Here is a 21,568-nt window from a genome sequence, read left to right as displayed (position 1 = left end):
CCTTACTTCAGTATATTTTTGGACAATAGCTGTCATTTATAAGTCTGCAGGTTTGTGAATTACAGTGCCCCTGAGCTCCTTTCTTCAACTCGATTTTTTGTGAGCTGGCCGCAACACCGGAGGATTGCTTCAGGCCCTAATCTGATTCCGGCACGGCACGCTGAGCCTTTGGTTAATTCCTCTTCCTGGTGGGAAATGAGAGATAAATTTGCCCGTCCAGACACCTCCAGCTAGTCTCCCATTGGTCCTCCCTATTCCTGTTCATCTTCCGCAGAAATTGCAAACTGGGCCAAACAAGATGTTAAAGGCACTGACTCTCCAAGGCGGGAGAGTGTTAGTAAAGCGTCTGGAATGTTGCACCCGAGTACCTGGGGATGAAACCTGAGACATATTTGAACACGTCTCCCGATCACACGGTGGATCATACTCTGGGTTCCACATGCATGTTTTAGCTGAAGGAAGAATCCCTGAAACCTTGAGAGTTGAGACCCGTGGAATGGGTACCATGCAATATGAATTCAAAGGGTCTTCATTTGCTCACCGAACCTTTCCAATACTTTCACTGCTGCGTTTATGCCCCTGTACACACGCTTGATTCTCTTTCGGAGACATAGCAATCCATAGGTTTTCAGATACTTACTAGTCAGGTACATTCTTAGGCATTTAATATGGGGTGTTGAGTCCATTTCGTTGAGCAAGGAGTAGCTCTTGTCTATTCCATATTTGGCTTAAGGAACTTTATCTGTGCTCATTTCAATCTCTGGTTTTATGCAGCACCCCAACTCACCTTTCCCCTTAAGCAAGCATAAGTTGGTTTTCGAAATTTCAGACCCTGTTCTGTTTTGTAATTCAGTTCCTGTGTAGCCAAGATTACATTCCCTGTATTAGTGATATCTTATGATGGTTCTTTTTCTGTGTGACTTATTTCAGTTAGAATCATCATACCTGAATCCACTCATGATGCTGCTACAGGCCTGATGACATAGATTTCATTGCTGAGTGATATTGCATTTTACGTATGTACCACAATTTCTTTATCTATTTTTCACTTTCTTCGATATTGAACTTGTACCATAAACGAGGTTCTTTTAATCAGAGCCGTCCCAAACTTTGGGGTGGCTGTGTCTTTTTGATTTTAATTTCCCTAAGCTATAAGACCATAAGTTGAAGTGCCCTAGGCTCTGTTGCTTTGTTTTTTAGATGTTTCAGGAAACACCATACACTTCTCCCGAGTGGCTGTTGGCAAATTACATCCTGCCGATCAGCATAACAAGGCTCCCAGTTCTCCATGGCCTGTCCTGCCTTTCTGGATTTTACACTTTTTTCAGATGGCCCTTTTGACTGGGGGGAAGTGAGACTTCATTGTAGTGCAGGTTTCCTTTGCACGCTTGCTTGGTTGGCCAAAAAGGGCGTATGCGTTTTTTCCTGAATATATTCAGGATAAAACGCATACGCCCTTTTTGGCCAAGTGCATCATTTTGGACGTTCTCCCTCTTTTCCTATGCTTTCAATGCAATTTCAGTCTACCTCCTGAAATCGGTTTCCTGCAATTCTGCCCCGCTTTCAAGTCCTCTTGGCAGCCTTACTTCAGTATATTTTTGGACGATAGCTGTCATTTATAAGTCTGCAGGTTTGTGAATTACAGTGCCCCTGAGCTCCTTTCTTCAACTCGCTTTCTTGTGAGCTGGCCACAACACCACAGGATTGCTTCAGGCCCTAATCTGGCTCCGGCACGGCACGCTGAGCCTTTGGTAATTCCTCTTCCTGGTGGGAAATGAGAGTTAAATTTGCCCGTCCAGACACCTCCAGCTAGTCTCTCATTGGTTCTCCCTATTCCTGTTCATCTTCCGCAGAATAGCAAACTGGGCCAAACAGGAGGTTAAAGGCACTGACTCTCCAAGTCGGGAGAGTGTTAGTAAAGCGTCTGCAATGTTGCACCCGAGTACCAGGGGACGAAAACTGAGACATTTTTGTACACATCTCCCGATCACATGGTTGATCATACTCTGGGTTCCACATGCATGTTTTAGCTGAAGGAAGAATCCCTGAAACCTGGAGAGTTCAGACCCGTGGAATGGGTACCATGCAATATGACTTCAAAGGGTCTTCATTTGCTCACCGAACCTCTCCAATCCTATCACTGCTGTATTTATGCCCTTGTACACACACTTGATTCTCTTTTGGAGACATAGCAATCCATAGGTTTTAAAATACTTACTAGTCACGTACATTCTTAGGCATTTAATATGGGGTGTTGAGTCCATTTCGTTGAGCAAGGAGTAGCTCTTGTCTATTACATATTTGGCTTAAGGAACTTTATTTGTGCTCATTTCAATCTCTGGTTTTATGCAGCACCCAAACTCACCTTTCCCCTTAAGCAAGCATAAGTTGGTTTTGTAAATTTCAGACCCTGTTCTGTTTTGTAATTCAGTTTCTGTGTAGCCAAGTTTACATTCCGTGTATTAGTGATATCTTATGATGTACAATCATCATACCTGAATCCAGTCATTATGCTGCTATGAGCCTGATGACATAGATTTCATTGCTGAGTGATATTGCATTGTACGTAAGTACCACAACTTCTTTATCTATTTTTCGCTCTTTGCGATATTGACCTTGTACCGTAAACGAGGTTCTTGTAAACAGAGCCGTCCCAAACTTTGGGGTGGCTGTGTCTTTTTGATTTTAATTTCCCTAAGCTATAGGACCATAAGTGGAAGTGCCCTAGGCTCTGTTGCTTTGTTTTTTATATGTTTCAGGAAACACCATACACTTCTCCACAGTGGCTGTTGGCAATTTACATCCCGCCCATCAGCATAACAAGCCTCCCAGTTCTCCATGGCCTGTCCTGCCTTTCTGGATTTTACACTTTTTTCAGATGGCCCTTTTGACTGTGGGGAAGTGAGACTTCATTGTAGTGCAGATTTCCTTTGCAAGCTTGCTTTGTTGGCCAAAAAGGGCGTATGCGTTTTTTCCTGAATATATTCAGGAAAAAACGCATACGCCCTTTTTGGCCAAGTGCATCATTGTGGACTTTCTGCCGTTTTTCCTATGCGTTCAGTGCAATTCCAGTCTACCTCGTGAAATCGGTTTCCTGCAATTCTGCCCCGCTTTCAAGTCCTCTTGGCAGCCTTACTTCAGTATATTTTTGGACGATAGCTGTCATTTATAACTCTGCAGGTTTGTGAATGACAGTGCCCCTGAGCTCCTTTCTTCAACTCGCTTTCTTGTGAGCTGGCCGCAACACCGCAGGATTGCTTCAGGCCCTAATCTGGTTCCGGCACGACACGCTCAGCCTTTGGTTCATTCCTCTTCCTGGTGGGAAATGAGAGTTAAATTTGTCCGTCCAGACACCTCCAGCTAGTCTCTCATTGGTTCTCCCTATTCCTGTTCATTTTCCGCAGAAATTGCAAACTGGGCCAAACAGGATGTTAAAGGCACTGACTCTCCAAGTCGGGAGAGTGTTAGTAAAGCGTCTGGAATGTTGCACCCGAGTACCAGGGGATGAAAACTGAGACACATTTGAACACGTTTCCCGATCACACGGTGGAATATACTCTGGGTTCCACATACATGTTTTAGCTGAAGGAAGAATCTCTGAATCCTGGAGAGTTGAGACCCGTGGAATGGGTCCCATGGAATATGACTTCAAAGGGTCTTCATTTGCTCACTGAACCTGTCCAATCCTTTCACTGCTGCGTTTATGCCCCTCTACACACGCTTGATTCTCTTTTGGAGACATAGCAATCTATAGGTTTTAAGTTACTTACTAGTCAGGTACATTCTTAGGCGTTTAATATGGGGTGTTGAGTCCATTTCGTTGAGCAAGGAATAGCTCTTGTCTATTACATATTTGGCTTAAGGAACTTTATCTGTGCTCATTTCAATCTCTGGTTTTATGCAGCACCCCAACTCACCTTTCCCCTTAAGCAAGCATAAGTTGGTTTTCTAAATTTGAGACCCTGTTCTGTTTTGGAATTCAGTTCCTGTGTAGCCAAGTTTACATTCCGTGTATTAGTGATATCTTATGCTGTTTCTTTTTCTGTGTGACTTATTTCAGTTAGAATCATCATACCTGAATCCACTCATTATGCTGCTACGGGCCTGATGACATAGATTTCATTGCTGAGTGATATTGCATTGTACGTAAGTACCACAGCTTCTTTATCCATTTTTCACTTTCTGCGATATTGAACTTGTACCGTAAACGAGGTTCTTGTAAACAGAGCCGTCCCAAACTTTGGGGTGGCTATGTCTTTTTGATTTTAATTTCCCTAAGCTATAGGACCATAAGTGGATGTGCCCTAGGCTCTGTTGCTTTGTGTTTCAGATGTTTCAGGATACACCACACACTTCTCCTGAGTGGCTGTTGGCAATTTACATCCCGCCCATCAGCATAACAAGGCTCCCAGTTCTCCATGGCCTGTCCTGCCTTTCTGGATTTTACACGTTTTTCAGATGGCCCTTTTGACCAGGGGGAAGTGAGACTTCATTGTAGTGCAGATTTCCTTTGCAAGCTTGCTTGTTGGCCAAAAAGGGCTTATGCGTTTTTTCCCAGGAAAAAACGCATACGCCCTTTTTGGCCAAGTGCATCATTGAGGACGTTCTGCCTCTTTTCCTATGCTTTCAATGCAATTCCAGTCTACCTCCTGAAATCGGTTTCCTGCAATTCTGCCCCGTTTTCAAGTCCTCTTGGCAGCCTTAATTCAATATATTTTTGGACGATACCTGTCATTTATAACTCTGCACGTTTGTGAATGACAGTGCCCCTGAGCTCCTTTCTTCAACTCGCTTTCTTGTGAGCTGGCTGCAACACCGCAGGATTGCTTCAGGCCCTAATCTGGTTCCGGCACGGCATGCTGAGCCTTTGGTTAATTCCTCTTCCTGGTGGGAAATGAGAGTTAAATTTGCCCGTCCAGACACCTCCAGCTAGTCTCTCATTGGTTCTCCCTATTCCTGTTCATCTTCCACAGAAATTGCAAACTGGGCCAAACAGGAGGTTAAAGGCACTGACTCTCCAAGTCGGGAGAGTGTTAGTAAAGCGTCTGGAATGTTGCACCCGAGTACCAGGGGACGAAAACTGAGACATATTTGAACATGTCTCCCGATCACACGGTTGATCATACTCTGGGTTCCACATGCATGTTTTAGCTGAAGGAAGAATCCCTGAAACCTGGAGAGTTGAGACCCGTGGAATGGGTACCATGCAATATGATTTCAAAGGGTCTTCATTTACTCACCGAACCTCTCCAATCCTATCACTGCTGCATTTATGCCCCTGGACACACGCTTGATTCTCTTTTGGAGACATAGCAATCCGTAGGTTTTAAGATACTTAATAGTCAGGTACATTCTTTGCGTTTAATATGGGGTGTTGAGTCCATTTCGTTGAGCAAGGAGTAGCTCTTGTCTATTACATATTTGGCTTAAGGAACTTTATCTGTGCTCATTTCAATCTCTGGTTTTATGCAGCACCCCAACTCACCTTTCCCCTTAAGCAAGCATAAGTTGGTTTTCTAAATTTGAGACCCTGTTCTGTTTTGTAATTCAGTTCCTGTGTAGCCAAGTTTACATTCCGTGTATTAGTGATATCTTATGATGTTTCTTTTTCTGTGTGACTTATTTCAGTTAGAATCATCATACCTGAATCCACTCATTATGCTGCTACGGGCCTGATGACATAGATTTCATTGCTGAATGATATTGCATTGTACGTAAGTACCACAACTTCTTTATTCATTTTTCACTTTCTGCGATATTGAACTTGTACCGTAAACGAGGTTCTTGTAAACAGAGCCGTCCCAAACTTTGGGGTGGCTGTGTCTTTTTGATTTTAATTTCCCTAACCTATAGGACCATAAGTGGAAGTGTCCTAGGCTCTGTTGCTTTGTGTTTTAGATGTTTCAGGAAACACCATACACTTCTCCGGAGTGGCTGTTGGCAATTTACATCCCGCCCATCTGCATAACAAGGCTCCCAGTTCTCCATGGCCTGTCCTGCCTTTCTGGATTTTACACTTTTTTCAGATGGCCCTTTTGACCGGGGGGAAGTGAGACTTCATTGTAGTGCAGATTTCCTTTGCAAGCTTGCTTGGTTGGCCAAAAAGGGCGTATGCGATTTTTCCTGAATATATTCAGGAAAAAACGCATACGCCCTTTTTGGCCAAGTGCATCATTGTGGACGTTCTGCCTCTTTTCCTATGCTTTCATTGCAATTCCAGTCTACCTCCTGAAATCGGTTTCCTGCAATTCTGCCCTGCTTTCAAGTCCTCTTGGCAGCCTTACTTCAGTATATTTTTGGATGATAGCTGTCATTTATAACTCTGCAGGTTTGTGAATTACAGTGCCCTTGAGCTCCTTTCTTCAACTCTCTTTCTTGTGAGCTGGCCGCAACAACGATAGATTGCTTCAGGCCCTAATCTGGTTCCGGCACGGCACGCTGAGCCTTTGGTTAATTTCTCTTCCTGGTGGGAAATGAGAGTTAAATTTGCCCGTCCAGACACCTCCAGCTAGTCTCTCATTGGTTCTCCCTATTCCTGTTCATCTTCCGCAGAATAGCAAACTGGGCCAAACAGGAGGTTAAAGGCACTGACTCTCCAAGTCGGGAGAGTGTTAGTAAAGCGTCTGCAATGTTGCACCCGAGTACCAGGGGACGAAAACTGAGACATTTTTGTACACATCTCCCGATCACATGGTTGATCATACTCTGGGTTCCACATGCATGTTTTAGCTGAAGGAAGAATCCCTGAAACCTGGAGAGTTCAGACCCGTGGAATGGGTACCATGCAATATGACTTCAAAGGGTCTTCATTTGCTCACCGAACCTCTCCAATCCTATCACTGCTGTATTTATGCCCTTGTACACACACTTGATTCTCTTTTGGAGACATAGCAATCCATAGGTTTTAAAATACTTACTAGTCACGTACATTCTTAGGCATTTAATATGGGGTGTTGAGTCCATTTCGTTGAGCAAGGAGTAGCTCTTGTCTATTACATATTTGGCTTAAGGAACTTTATTTGTGCTCATTTCAATCTCTGGTTTTATGCAGCACCCAAACTCACCTTTCCCCTTAAGCAAGCATAAGTTGGTTTTGTAAATTTCAGACCCTGTTCTGTTTTGTAATTCAGTTTCTGTGTAGCCAAGTTTACATTCCGTGTATTAGTGATATCTTATGATGTACAATCATCATACCTGAATCCAGTCATTATGCTGCTATGAGCCTGATGACATAGATTTCATTGCTGAGTGATATTGCATTGTACGTAAGTACCACAACTTCTTTATCTATTTTTCGCTCTTTGCGATATTGACCTTGTACCGTAAACGAGGTTCTTGTAAACAGAGCCGTCCCAAACTTTGGGGTGGCTGTGTCTTTTTGATTTTAATTTCCCTAAGCTATAGGACCATAAGTGGAAGTGCCCTAGGCTCTGTTGCTTTGTTTTTTAGATGTTTCAGGAAAGAGCATACACTTCTCCCGAGTGGCTGTTGGCAATTTACATCTCGCCCATCAGCATAACAAGGCTCCCAGTTCTCCATGGCCTGTCCTGCCTTTCTGGATTTTACACTTTTTTCAGATGGCCCTTTTGACCGGGGGGAAGTGAGACTTCATTGTAGTGCAGATTTCCTTTGCAAGCTTGCTTGGTTGGCCAAAAAGTGCGTATGCGTTTTTTCCTGAATATATTCAGGAAAAAACGCATACGCCCTTTTTGGCCAAGTGCATCATTGTGGACGTTCTGCCTCTTTTCCTATGCTTTCAATGCAATTCCAGTCTACCTCCTGAAATCGGTTTCCTGCAATTCTGCCCCGCTTTCAAGTCCTCTTGGCAGCCTTACTTCAGTATATTTTTGGACGATAGCTGTCATTTATAACTCTGCAGGTTTGTGAATTACAGTGCCCCTGAGCTCCTTTCTTCAACTCGCTTTCTTGTGAGCTGGCCGCAACACCGCAGGATTGCTTCAGGCCCTAATCTGGTTCCGGCACGGCACGCTGAGCCTTTGGTTAATTTCTCTTCCTGGTGGGAAATGAGAGTTAAATTTGCCCGTCCAGACACCTCCAGCTAGTCTCTCATTGGTTCTCCCTATTCCTGTTCATCTTCTGCAGAAATTGCAAACTGGGCCAAACAGGAGGTTAAAGGCACTGACTCTCCAAGTCGGGAGAGTGTTAGTAAAGCGTCTGAAATGTTGCACCAGAGTACCAGGGGACGAAAACTGAAACATATTTGAACACGTCTCCCGATCACACGGTGGATCATACTCTGGGTTCTACATGCATGTTTTAGCTGAAGGAAGAATCCCTGAAACCTGGAGAGTTGAGACCCGTGGAATGGGTACCATGCAATATGACTTCAAAGGGTCTTCATTTGCTCACCGTACCTGTCCAATCCTATCACTGCTGCATTTATGCCCCTGTACACATGCTTGATTCTCTTTTGGAGACATAGCAATCCATAGGTTTTCAGATACTTACTACTCAGGTACATTCTTAGGCGTTTAATATGGGGTGTTGAGTCCATTTCGTTCAGCAAGGAGTAGCTCTTGTCTATTCCATATTTGGCTTAAGGAACTTTATCTGTGCTCATTTCAATCTCTGGTTTTATGCAGCACCCCAACTCACCTTTCCCCTTAAGCAAGCATAAGTTGGTTTTCTAAATTTGAGACCCTGTTCTGTTTTGGAATTCAGTTCCTGTGTAGTCAAGTTTACATTCCGTGTATTAGTGATATCTTATGATGTTTCTTTTTCTGTGTGACTTATTTCAGTTAGAATCATCATACCTGAATCCACTCATTATGCTGCTATGGGCCTGATGACATAGATTTCATTGCTGAATGATATTGCATTGTACGTAAGTACCACAACTTCTTTATCCATTTTTCACTTTCTGCGATATTGAACTTGTACCGTAAACGAGGTTCTTGTAAACAGAGCCGTCCCAAACTTTGGGGTGGCTGTGTCTTTTTGATTTTAATTTCCCTAAGCTATAGGACCATAAGTGGAAGTGCCCTAGGCTCTGTTGCTTTGTGTTTTAGATGTTTCAGGAAACACCATACACTTCTCCTGAGTGGCTGTTGGCAATTTACATCCCGCCCATCAGCATAACAAGGCTCCCAGTTCTCCATGGCCTGTCCTGCCTTTCTGGATTTTACACTTTTTTCAGATGGCCCTTTTGACCGGGGGGAAGTGAGACTTCATTGTAGTGCAGATTTCCTTTGCAAGCTTGCTTGGTTGGCCAAAAAGGGCGTATGCGTTTTTTCCTGAATATATTCAGGAAGAAACGCATACGCCCTTTTTGGCCAAGTGCATCATTGTGGACGTTCTGCCTCTTTTCCTATGCTTTCAATGCAATTCCTGTTTACCTCCTGAAATCGGTTTCCTGCAATTCTGCCCCGCTTTCAAGTCCTCTTGGCAGCCTTACTTCAGTATATTTTTGGACGATAGCTGTTATTTATAAGTCTGCAGGTTTGTGAATTACAGTGCCCCTGAGCTCCTTTCTTCAACTCGCTTTCTTGTGAGCTGGCCGCAACACCGCATGATTGCTTCAGGCCCTAATCTGGTTCCGGCACGGCACGCTGAGCCTTTGGTTAATTCCTCTTCCTGGTGGGATATGAGAGTTAAATTTGCCCGTCCAGACACCTCCAGCTAGTCTCTCATTGGTTCTCCCTATTCCTGATCATCTTCCGCAGAAATTGCAAACTGGGCCAAACAGGAGGTTAAAGGCACTGACTCTCCAAGTCGGGAGAGTGTTAGTAAAGCATCTGGATTGTTGCACCTGAGTACCAGGGGACGAGAACTGAGACATATTTGAACACGTCTCTCGATCACACGGTTGATCATACTCTGGGTTCCACATGCATGTTTTAGCTGAAGGAAGAATCCCTGAAAACTGGAGAGTTGAGACCCGTGGAATGGGTACCATGCAATATGACTTCAAAGGGTCTTCATTTGCTCACTGAACCTCTCCAATCCTATCACTGCTGCGTTTATGCCCCTGTACACACGCTGGATTCTCTTTCGGAGACATAGCAATCCATAGGTTTTAAGATACTTACTAGTCAGGAACATTCTTAGGCGTTTAATATGGGGTGTTGAGTCCATTTCGTTGAGCAAGGAGTAGCTCTTGTCTATTCCATATTTGGCTTAAGGAACTTTATCTGTGCTCATTTCAATCTGTGGTTTTATGCAGCACCCCAACTCACCTTTCCCCTTAAGCAAGCATAAGTTGGTTTTCTAAATTTGAGACCCTGTTCTGTTTTGAAATTCAGTTCCTGTGTAGCCAAGTTTACATTCCGTGTATTAGTGATATCTTATGATGGTTCTTTTTCTGTGTGACTTATTTCAGTTAGAGTCATCATACCTGAATCCACTCATTATGCTGCTACGGGCCTGATGACATAGATTTCATTGCTGAGTGATATTGCATTGTACGTAAGTACCACAACTTCTTTATCCATTTTTCACTTTCTGCGAGATTGAACTTGTACCGTAAACGAGGTTCTTGTAAACAGAGCCTTCCCAAACTTTGGGGTGGCTGTGTCGTTTTGATTTTAATTTCCCTAAGCTATAGGACCATAAGTGGAAGTGCCCTAGGCTCTGTTGCTTTGTGTTTTAGATGTTTCAGGAAACACCATACACTTCTTCCCAGTGGCTGTTGGCAATTTATATCCCGCTCATCAGCATAACAAGGCTCCCAGTTCTCCATGGCCTGTCCTGCCTTTCTGCATTTTACACTTTTTTCAGATGGCCCTTTTGACCGGGGGGAAGTGAGACTTCATTGTAGAGCAGATTTCCTTTGCAAGCTTGCTTGGTTGGCCAAAAAGGGCTTATGCGTTTTTTCCTGAATATATTCAGGAAAAAACGCATACACCCTTTTTGGCCAAGTGCATCATTGTCAACGTTCTGCCTCTTTCCTATGCTTTAAATGCAATTCCAGTCTACCTCCTGAAATCGGTTTCCTGCAATTCTGCCTTGCTTTCAATTCCTCTTCATAGCCTTACCTCAATATATTTTTTGAAAATAGTTGGCCTTCATAACTCTGCAGATTTTTGAATTGCAGTGGCTCTTAGCTCCATTTTTCAGCTCTTATTTTTGTGATCTTGCCTCATAACCACAGGATTCCTTCAGGCCCTATTCTTCTTCTGGGGCACCTCGCTGTGCCTTTGGTTTATTCTTCTTACTGATGTGAAATTAGAGTGACATGTGCCCATTGAAACTGCTACAGCTAGTTTCTCACTGGTTCCCCCTATTCCCATTCATCCTCCGCACTAACTGCAGACTGTGCGATACCAGAACTTAAAGGCATTGACTCTCCATGTGGGGATATTTTTGGTAAAGTGGCTGGAATGTCGATCCGGAGTCCCAGGAGAGGAAAAATGAGGTGCGTTTTAGAAACCTTTCCCGATCATATGGTATACCAGTCGCTGGGTTTCCCAAGCATGGTTTAGCTGTAGGAAGATTCCCTTCAACCTGGAGTGTTGGGACCCTTGGAATGAGTAGCATGAAGTATTGCATTAAACTTTTGGCAGTTGCTCACCAAAGCTCACCAATCCTCTCAGCCCCAAGTGTCCAGCCTTATGTCTTATCCAGCTGTGGGTTTATATGTGGTCAATCCAGGTTGCATCACAGCCCCTGAGCGAATTTTGTAAGAATTTTTCTCTCTTTCATTGTTTCTGCGTTTTGTTTTTAAAATTTATTTCTATAATGGGGTTTAGCTCATTTTCACTGCTGTGTTTGTGCCGCTCTGCACACACTTGATTCCCTTATGGAGATATATCAATACATGGGTTTTAAGATTCTTATTACTCAGATATATTTCTCTGTGGTGTATAGGGTGTGTTGAGGCCAGTTCATTGAGCAAGGTGTAGATCTTGTCTAATATCTATTTGGTTTATTGAACGGTATCTGTGCTAATTTCAAACTCTGGTTTTATGCATCACCCCACCTCTCCTTTCCCCTTAAGCTGAAATAAGTGTGTTTTCTAAATGTGAGACACTGTTCTGTTCTGTAATTCATTTCTTGTGCAGCCATATTTACCCTCCCTCTATAAGTGATATCTTATGATATGTTTCTTTTTCTGTTTGACTTATTTCAAGTAGTATTATCGGACCTAAATCCACTCTTTATCCTTCTACTAGCCTTATTACATTGACTTCATGGTGAAGAGATATTCCATTGTACATAAGTACCACATCTTCTTTATCCATTGTTCTCTTTCCTGGGATATTTAAGGTGTACTGAAGTTGAGGTTCTTGTAAACAGAGTAGCCCTAAACTGTGGTGTGCTTGTTTCTTGTTGATTTTTAGACTTACCTAGATATACTCCCATGATTGGAAGTGTCCTATGCTCTGTAGCTCTGTTTTTTAGATGATTTAGGAACCACCATACACTTCTCCAGAGTGGCTCTCGGCAGTTCACACACTGCCCATCAGCGTATAAAGGCTCCCTGTTCTCCATGGCCTGTCCTGCATTTCTGGTTTTTACAATTTTTTAGGATGGCCCTTTTGACCGGTGGGAAATGAGACTTCTTTGTTGTGCACATTCACATTGCTTGCTTGCTTCGTTGCCCATAAAGTGCGTATGCGTTTTTTCCTGGATATAATCAGGAAAAAACGCATACGCCCTTTTGGGCCAACTGCATCATTGTCGAAATTCTGCCACTTTTCATGTGCTTTAAAGACGAGTCCAATCTATCTCTTGAAATCTGTTTCTTGCAATTCTGTCTTGCATTCAGATCCTCTTCTTTGCCTTACCTCAACATATTTTTGGACGTTAGTTTTCATTTATAACTCTGCAGGTTTGTGAATTGCAGTGACCCTGAGCTCCATTTTTTAAGTTGCTCTTTTGTGAGCTGGCCTCAAACCCGCAGGATTGCTTCAGGCCCTATTTTGGCTCGGGTGAGGCGGGCTGAGCCTTTTTTCAATTCTTATTCTTAATGGGAAATTAGAGTGATATGTGCCCGTCCAAACCCCTACAACTATTCTCTCATTGGTTCCCCGTTCATCCTCCTCACAATTTGCAAAATGTGTGAAACAGAAGTTGAAATGTGCTGATTCTCCAAGTGGGGAGATTCTAAGTAACGTGGCTGGAATGGTGAACAGGAGCACCAGGAGAGGATAAATGAGCTGCATTTTAGACACATCTCCCGATCACATGGTGTACAGTCCTCTGGGTTTTCCATGCATGTTTTAGCTGTAGGAAGATCCCTTGAACCTGCAGATTTGGGACCCATTGAATGGGCACCAGGTAGTATTACTTTAAAGGGTGTGCATTTCCTCACCCAACCTCACATTTCTCTTAGCGCAAACAGTTTCCAGCCTTATGTCTCATCCTGCTGTGGGTCTAGATGTGTTCAATCCATGTTGCATCACCGTCCCTGAGGAAAAGTTGTAAGAGGTTTTCTCTGTCTCTCTGTCGTTTATTTTTTTCAATTTATTACTATATTGGTTACAGCTGATTTTCAAAGCTCTGTTTCTTGCTGCTGTACATCCACTTGATTCACGTACAGAGAGACATCAGTAAATTCTTTTTCAGATTCTTACCAGTCGTATATATTCTTTTCCGGTGACTTGAGTGTGCTGAGTGCAGTTCTTTTAGCTACCGTGTAGGCCTTGTTGATTATCAGTTTGGTATTTGGAATCGTATCTTTACTAATTTCAACCTCCTGGGTGATGCCTCACCCCTCCCCACCTTTCCCATTTAGCAGCCTTATGCATGTTTTCTACATATTTGACTATGTTTTTGTTTTGTAATTTATTTCATGTGTAGCCATTTTGGATTCCACCTTTAAGTGATATCTTATGATATGTGTCTTTTTCTTTTTGAATTATGTCACTTAGAAAGATCATACGTAACTCCTCCAGAGTTGTTACAACTGGCCATATTTCATTGATTTCCAGGCTGAATAATATTCCACTCTACCTAAGTACCACATCTCTACCCATTTTTTCCCTCCAGAGACATTTAAGTTATATCCTAGTCGAGGATCTTTTAAACAGAGAGGGGGTAAACATTGGGGTGCCTGTGTCCTCTCGATTTTTGTTTTTCTCAAGATATACGCCCATGAGTGCAAGTGCCCTATGCTCTGTAGCTCATTTTTTAGATGCTTTAGTAAACACAATACACTTCTCCAGAATGGCCGTTGGCAATATACATTTCCACTATAAGTCTCACAGGGCTCCCTCTTCTCCTTGCCCTGTCCTGCATTTCTGTTGTTTACGCTTTATGAGGATGGCTCTTCTGACTGATGCGAAGTGATATCTTTTGTAGTATTGACTTCCAGTGCCCACCTGTTTGGTTGGCTAAAAAAGTGTATGCCCTTTTCTTGAATATATACAGAAAAAAACGCATACACCCTTTTTGGCCAACTGCAATGTTGGCAATGTTCAGCTCCTTTTCTTGTGCTTAATGGCGAGTCCTTTCTACCTCCTCAAATCCCTTTCCTGCCATTCTCCCTTGCTTACAAGTCCTTTTCTCTGACTTTCCTCAAGACATTTTTCAGTGATGGATATTTTCAACTCTGCAGTTTCGTGAATTTTACTGCCCCTGAGTTCCATTGTTCAACTTGTGTTTATGGGAACTGGCCACAAAGCAGTAGGATTTCCTCAAGCCCTATACTGTTTCCATGGGCAACCCTAGCTTTTGGTCAATTCGTCTTCCTGATTGGAAATTAGAGTGACATGTGCCTGTCTGAACACCTAGGACTTGTCTCTCATTGTTCCTCATCCTTCTGCTTCATCCTCTGGACAAATTCCAAACTGTACGCAACAGGATGTTGACAGTGCTGACATCTCCAAGTGGGGAGACTGTTAGTAAAGACGCTGGAGGGGTGAACCCGTGCACCAGGAGATGAGGAGATGAGATGCCTTTTCCAAACTCTTCCCGATCAGACGGTATACCATCCTCGGGGTGTGACAGACATGTTTTAGCAGTAGGAAGAGTCCCATTCATGTAAGGAGAACACCAGGGCTTTTTCAAAATCAGTGTCTCCCCGAAACCCAAACTGGGGAATTTTTTAAGCTACGGCTACACATATGTTCATTAAGGGCCTTGGGAAGTAGGCAGAGTCCAAACTTTAGATGATTGAAGTCTTCAGGGTCAGAAGCACTCACCACCAGCTTCCCTTAGGTTACACTTTAACTGTCATTGATAGATGATGTCAATAAAAATATCTATTCTTTTTCAGATTATTTCCCCTTATAGGTTATTGCAAAATGTTGAGTGTAGTTCCCTGTGCTATACAGTAGTTCCTTGTTGATGATCTATTTTATACATAGCAGTGTGTATGTGTTAATCCCAAACTGTTAATTTATCCCTCCTCCCACCTTTCCCCTTTGGTAATAATAAATTATAAGATTTTATACTTCTCAGAAATGGGGGAGCTGAAAGAGAGGTATCATTTTCAATGGAAAAGCATTTAAAACAAGATTGAAGCTTTAACCAAGATTATTAGATGTACATCCTTGGAAAGAAATCACTTCGTTTCTCTAATATTGACCTGACAAATAAGACAAACCTTTTCACTGAACTTGCTTATAATAAAGTGATGGAAATATCAAATGGAAGCGTTAGAAACATCTTATTTTACCCGAGCCTTATACACTGTTCTATGTTAACTACAGTTTGGCTCACACATCTGTTCATTGAGGTTACAATAGTCTCAATTTCTGTGACTGATCCTCCAGAGTGGACCCCAACAAGTGTCCCCCTGCCCTGTGTCATTGGGGCCAACAGATCGAGACTGAGTTTGGTTCACAAGCAAAGGAAACTTTATATTTTGATCAGAGAATGGAGAGGTGAGAGCGTGCACTACCCCGTGGGCTGTGGGCTGGGCTGCTGTGTAGAGATCCTGTCAGAGTCAGTGGGAGGGAGGGGGCGGAGCTCTCGAGGGCCGGGTTGGCTGCAGCTCAGGCTCTATATCGCGGAGTCTGCACTGGGCCCCAGGAGCTGAGGTGTTGACCCAGCCATTCTGCACTAGGAAATCTGGTCTGAAGTGCTGGGTGTGGAACCTCTGCATGCGGGACCCTAGGAGCACATGAAATTAGACAAAGCACAAAGGATAAAAAAGGTTAGACTTGACTTTATTGCCCAGATTCTATTTTTATCTCCCAGGGATTTTTAATGGGTTTTGCTGGGGACAAACCCCTCCTCTGCCTTTTGTCCCGTTCCTCATTCTTGGAGTGCTGAGGGTGCAGACCCTTCTTCTGTAACTGCTGAGTGCTGAGTTGGGAGCCCTCATACCCGGGGGCGAAGGTCAGAGCTTCTCCCCAGCAGCCTCCAGGTGACGTTGATTGTCCCCAGGCCCCCTGCCTCCCTGCTCGTCCACCTGAGCACCAGCATTGGAAGTGTTATAGATTCTAATGACCTTTAAGGGTCCAGGAAAGAGATGTGCAGAGACGCTGTGGGGGCCGGTTTCACCCCGCCCCACATTTGTTCGGCCACCTTAGGCTGACCGTTTCTGCCAGCCTAGATGCTCTGACCAGTAGTCTGCGCTTTCTTCAATTAGGCCCCTGAATTAACGTACAAACAGCACCAGGTGTCAGAGCCCTGCCCGCTCAACTCCCAGACAGTCCAGGGTCAGTGGTGATCAAGGACCATGATGGCCACTGAGTCAACAGCCTTTTGAAGTAAACAGGAGTCCAGCCGGTCTTATTGGCCACCATCATCACGGTGTCTGTAGGCTCTTCTATGGTGACAGTGTGATATACGGTTCCCCCGCCAAGATTATTAGCTCCCCTCTGGGTGCAGTAAGTCCTGCAAGCAGTAGTCTACTCTTTTGGGACACACTCTTGTTGTTTTATGAGAGAAACTCCAGGTCAAGTGATGTTCACATGAGTCGTCATGGTGCCCTGTTGCCCCCGGTTATCTCTCTGGATGTTGGAGTTGGAGGGCCTCCTCACTCGAGGTCGGTGTGCCCACGGAGCGAACCCTGCAACTTCAGGGCATGGTTGGTGGTTAGGATCACCACGTGGGGTCCTTTTCCCTTAGGAGGGAGGTGGCCTTTTGGGCTGCTGATTTCCAGGTTTTTAGATACCGCCAGTATCTTGGCCAGATGCGGCAGTGGGCCAAGCCCCTTGGTGACCGTAGTTTATCCTACCTGGATGGCATTCTTGCATTGTTCCATTTCAAGTGGTCCCAGTTTTTGCACTAATTCTCCAATGGCGATTCACCTTTCACCGGGAATGTAAAGGTCAAAGGGTTTAGCTAAATTAGGGAGTTCCAGGGCAAGGATCTGAATTGACTGCTCTTTCCATTCTTGAAAGGCCACTTCTGGATTCTATTCAAAAGGATCATCATCTTTTCCTTTCAGTGTTTCATATAGAGGCCCAGCTAGTAGACTGTAGTTAGGGATCCAGAAGCAGCAAACCCTGGCCTCCCCAGGAACCCCTAAGCTGTCTTCTAGTTTTAGAAAGGGGTAAGGCCGAAAATGGTTTCTTCCCTTTCCTGGGATGGGCTTCTCTGACCTTCTGTGAGAATGAAGCCCAGGCAGGTCACCGCAGTCTGTGATATTTGAGCTTTTTCTTGGACAACTTCTATCCTTTATTGGCTTGGTAGTTCAGAGGCCTCCTTAGTAGGGCTGGCGATCAGAATGTCGTCTGCGTACTGAAGGAGGGTTTCCTTTTCCAGAGGTAGAACTTTTAGGTCTTTAGCTAAGCTTTCCCCAAAGATGGTGTGGGAATTTTTGCACCCTTGGGGCAAGACGGCCCGGAAGTATTGTTTTAGTTGTATGTTGAGTCCTGCCACTCACAAGCCAAAATTTCTTGTGACTCTGGGACTAATGGAATACAAAAGAAGGCATCATTGAAGACTAATACAGAATACCATGTCCTGGTGGTTGGTAGAATGACCAGCAGGGTGTAGGAATTAGGAGCAACTGGAGGTATATCCTCGGTGGCTTCACTGACTGTCCTGACATCCTTTACCAGGTCCCCAGCAGCCCATGGGGCTCTCATAGTCAGACCAATCCCCGGATACAGAGTTACCCTTGCAGGTACCGTGGCAGGGCTGGGCACACAGGAACCATGCACATAGCCCTCATTGCAGAGCACCCCCAGCTCACCTGTCACTCAGAGCTGACACAGAGCACCTCAGAGCAGGACTTGAACTAACAAACAGCAGCTGCCACAGGTCTGTGACCCTGGGCATCACTCTGTGCGGCCTCCCTCCACCTGGTCTTCCAGAGACTTCCACTGCACCTGGGGCACCAGGCCTCTGTCTCCAACCACCACCCACCCCTCCTCTCCCTGACTCCTGGGTTCCTCTCATTAGGAGAGGGTTTTCTTGAAGTTGTCTCCCACTCATGGGCCAGATAAAATGATTAGAAAACAAGCCAAAGCTGCAGCCCCTTGTCTATCCTGACTCTCAGGAGCCCACACCTGTTCCTTGGACCTGGCCGGTTCAGCAAGTTCCATTTTCTGCAACTGTGAGCCCCTGAGGGGTGATGATTGGCTGACCTGGGCAGCCTTACCGTGCCGGCCAGCCCTCCCCAGGTGTGCCTGGGTTGAGATCAATATAAATACCACTCCAGGCAGCAAGAGCCCCTGCAGCTGTGCCTGACGCCATTTTCTCTGCCCTGTCAGCAGTCTCGGGGCTGGGCTGGTGGGAGGGAGTGAGAGGCCACGGCTTTGTGGGTGACCCAGTGTGAGTGGGGCTCTGCTGGACTTTCTGCAGCAGTTGCCAGGCTGCCACCTGCTAAAGAAGAGGATGTGTCACCCATACCTGCTGCTGGAATTTCTCCCTGGGCAGAGGTGAGGAAGGAAAAAAGCAGTGGGGGCAGGGACAGGACGGGTATCTCAGGCAGGGAAATGGAAATCTTCCAGAAGAGCACCCAGGGCCAGGACCATCCTGGCTGGCCTGCAGGCACCAAGTCGGCCGGCATGCTGTCACTCGTGTGGCTCCATGGCCCTTCCTCTAGGCTTTCAAGTCCTTGTACATATTCAGGTGTTTTACCTGGGAAGGTTGGGAACAGTTCAGCAGCAGCTGGCCTGGGGCTCATCTCACGTTTACTCACAGATGCCTCGGCACGGTCCCCCAGGCTTGTAATGAGGACACTCCTTGCGGGGGGGCTGCTGGCTGCATGCGAGATGATTCCCCACCTCTGACCAACTTCAGAATTGTCTACCACTGGAGCAAGTGCCCTGATAGGGTTTTCATCTGTATAACTGGTGGGTTCTGTTTTGTTTTTTTCTTTTTTGTTTCAAGGTAGGTTTTATTCCTCTTTTTTGTTGTTATGGATGTAAGCATGGAAATAATTCATTCATATAAATACATGTATGTGAAGGGAATAACTTTTTTCCGTTTTTTAAAAAATTTTATTTTTCATTTTATTTTATTTATTTTTTATACAGCAGGTTCTTATTGGTTATCTATTTTATACATATAAATGTATACATGTCAATCCCAATCTCTCAACTCCTCCCACCACCCCCCCCCCATGGCTTTCCCCTCTTTGTGTCCATACATTTGTTCTCTACATCTGTGTCTCTATTTCTGCCCTTCAAACCGGTTCATCTGTACCATTTTTCTAGGTTCCACATATATGCGTTAATATACAATATTTGTTTTTCTCTTTCTGACTTACTTCACTCTGTATGACAGTCTCTAGATCCATCGACGTCTCTACAAATGACCCAATTTCATTCCTTTTTATGGCTAATAGTTCATTTTATATATGTACCACATCTTTATCCATTCGTCTGTCTGTGGGCATTTAGGTTGCTTCCATTACCTGGCTATTGTAAATAGTGCTGCAATGAACATTGTGGTGAATGTGTCTTTTTGATTTATGGTTTTCTCTGGGTATATGCCCAGTAGTGGGTTGCTGGATCATATGGTAATTCTATTTTTAGTTTTTTAAGGAACCTCCATACTGTTCTCCATAGTGACTATCAATTTACATTCCCACCAATCGTGGAAGAGGGTTCCTTTTCTCCACACCCTCTCCAGCATTTGTTGTTTGTAGATTTTCTGATGATGCCCATTCTAACACGTGTGAGGTGATACCTCATTGTAGTTTTGATTTGCATTTCTCTAATAATTAGTGATGTAGAGCAGCTTTTCATGTGCTCCTTGGCCATCTCTACGTCTTCTTGGAAGAAATGTCTATTTAGATCTTCTGCCCATTTTTGTATTGGGTTGTTTGTTTTTTTAATATTGAGCTGCATGAGCTGTTTATATATATTGGAGATTAATCCTTTGTCCATTGATTCAGTTGCAAATATATTCTCCCATTCTGAGGGTTGTCTTTTTGTGTTTGTAGTTTCCATTGCTTTGCAAAAGCTTTTACGTTTCATTAGGTCCCATTTGTTTAGTTTTCTTTTTTATGTCATTATTCTAGGAGGTGGATCAAAAAAGATCTTGCTGTGATTTATGTTAGAGTATTCTTCCTATGTTTTCCTCTAAGAGTTTTATACTGTCCGGTCTTACATTAAGGTCTCTAATCCATTTTGAATTTATTTTTGTGTATGGTGTTAGAGGGTGTTCTAATTTCATTCTTTTACATGTAGCTGTCCATTTTTCCCAGCACCACTGATTGAAGACACTGTCTTTTCTCCATTGTATAGTCTTGCCTACTTTGTCATAGATTAGTTGACCATAGGTGTGTAGGTTTATCTCTGGGCTTCTTTCTTTTTTATTTTCCTTTTACACCTTTATTGGAGTATAATTGCTTTACAATGGAGTGTTAGTTTCTGCTGTATAACAAAGTGAATCAATTATACATATACATATATCACCATATCCCCTCCCTCTTACATCTCCCTCCCACCCTCCACATCCCACCCCTTTAGGTGGTCGCAAAGCACCGAGCTGATCTCCCTGTGCTATGTGGCTGCTTCCCAGTAGCTATCGATGTTACATTTGGTAATGTATATATGTCCATGGCACTCTCTCACTTCGTCCCAGCTTACCCTTCCCCCTCCCCGTGTCCTCAAGTCCTTTCTCTATGTCTGTGTCCTTAATCCTGTCCTGCCCCTAGGTTCTTCATAAACTTTTTTCTTTAGATTCCATATATCTCTGTTAGCACACGGTATTTATTTTTCTCTTTCTGACTTACTTCACTGTGTAGGACAGACTCTAAGTCCATCCCCCTCACTACAAATAACTCAGTTTTGTTTCTTTTTATGGCTGAGTAATATTCCATTTATATATGTGCCAGATATTCTTTATCCATCCATCTGTCGATGGACACTTAGGTTGCTTCCATGTCCTGGCTATTGTAAGTAGAACTGCAATGAACATTGTTGTATATAACTCTTTTTGAATTATGGTTTTCTCAGGGCAAATGCCCAGTAGTTGGATTGCTGGGTCGTATGGTACTTCTATTTTTAGTTTTTTAAGGAACCTCTATACTGTTATCCCTAGTGGGTATAGCAATTTACATTCCCAGCAACAGTGCAAGAACGTTCCCTTTTCTCCAGTAAATGCCTCTCCAGCATTTATTGTTTGTAGATTTTTTGATGATTGCCATTCTGACTGCTGGAGGTGATACCTCACTGTAGTTTTGATTTGCATTTCTCTAATGATTAGTGATGTTCAGCATCCTTTCATGTGTTTATTGGCAATCTGTATATCTCCT

General features: G+C 43.9%; 1 long non-coding RNA gene across 1 annotated transcript; it reads left to right on the top strand.

The window, feature by feature from the left end:
- Positions 1-923: 923 nt before the first annotated feature.
- On the top strand, positions 924-10,425 carry LOC137224348 (uncharacterized). Its single transcript, XR_010943308.1, has 3 exons — positions 924-1,016; positions 8,764-8,845; positions 10,340-10,425. It is a non-coding gene; the product is annotated as an uncharacterized lncRNA (long non-coding RNA).
- Positions 10,426-21,568: the final 11,143 nt, after the last annotated feature.

The sequence above is a fragment of the Pseudorca crassidens genome, chromosome 5 (assembly GCF_039906515.1).
Source record: "Pseudorca crassidens isolate mPseCra1 chromosome 5, mPseCra1.hap1, whole genome shotgun sequence".
Taxonomy (NCBI): Eukaryota; Metazoa; Chordata; class Mammalia; order Artiodactyla; family Delphinidae; genus Pseudorca; species Pseudorca crassidens.
The sequence above is the reverse complement of the archived record's forward strand: the minus strand, read 5'-3'. Positions and strand labels throughout refer to the sequence as shown.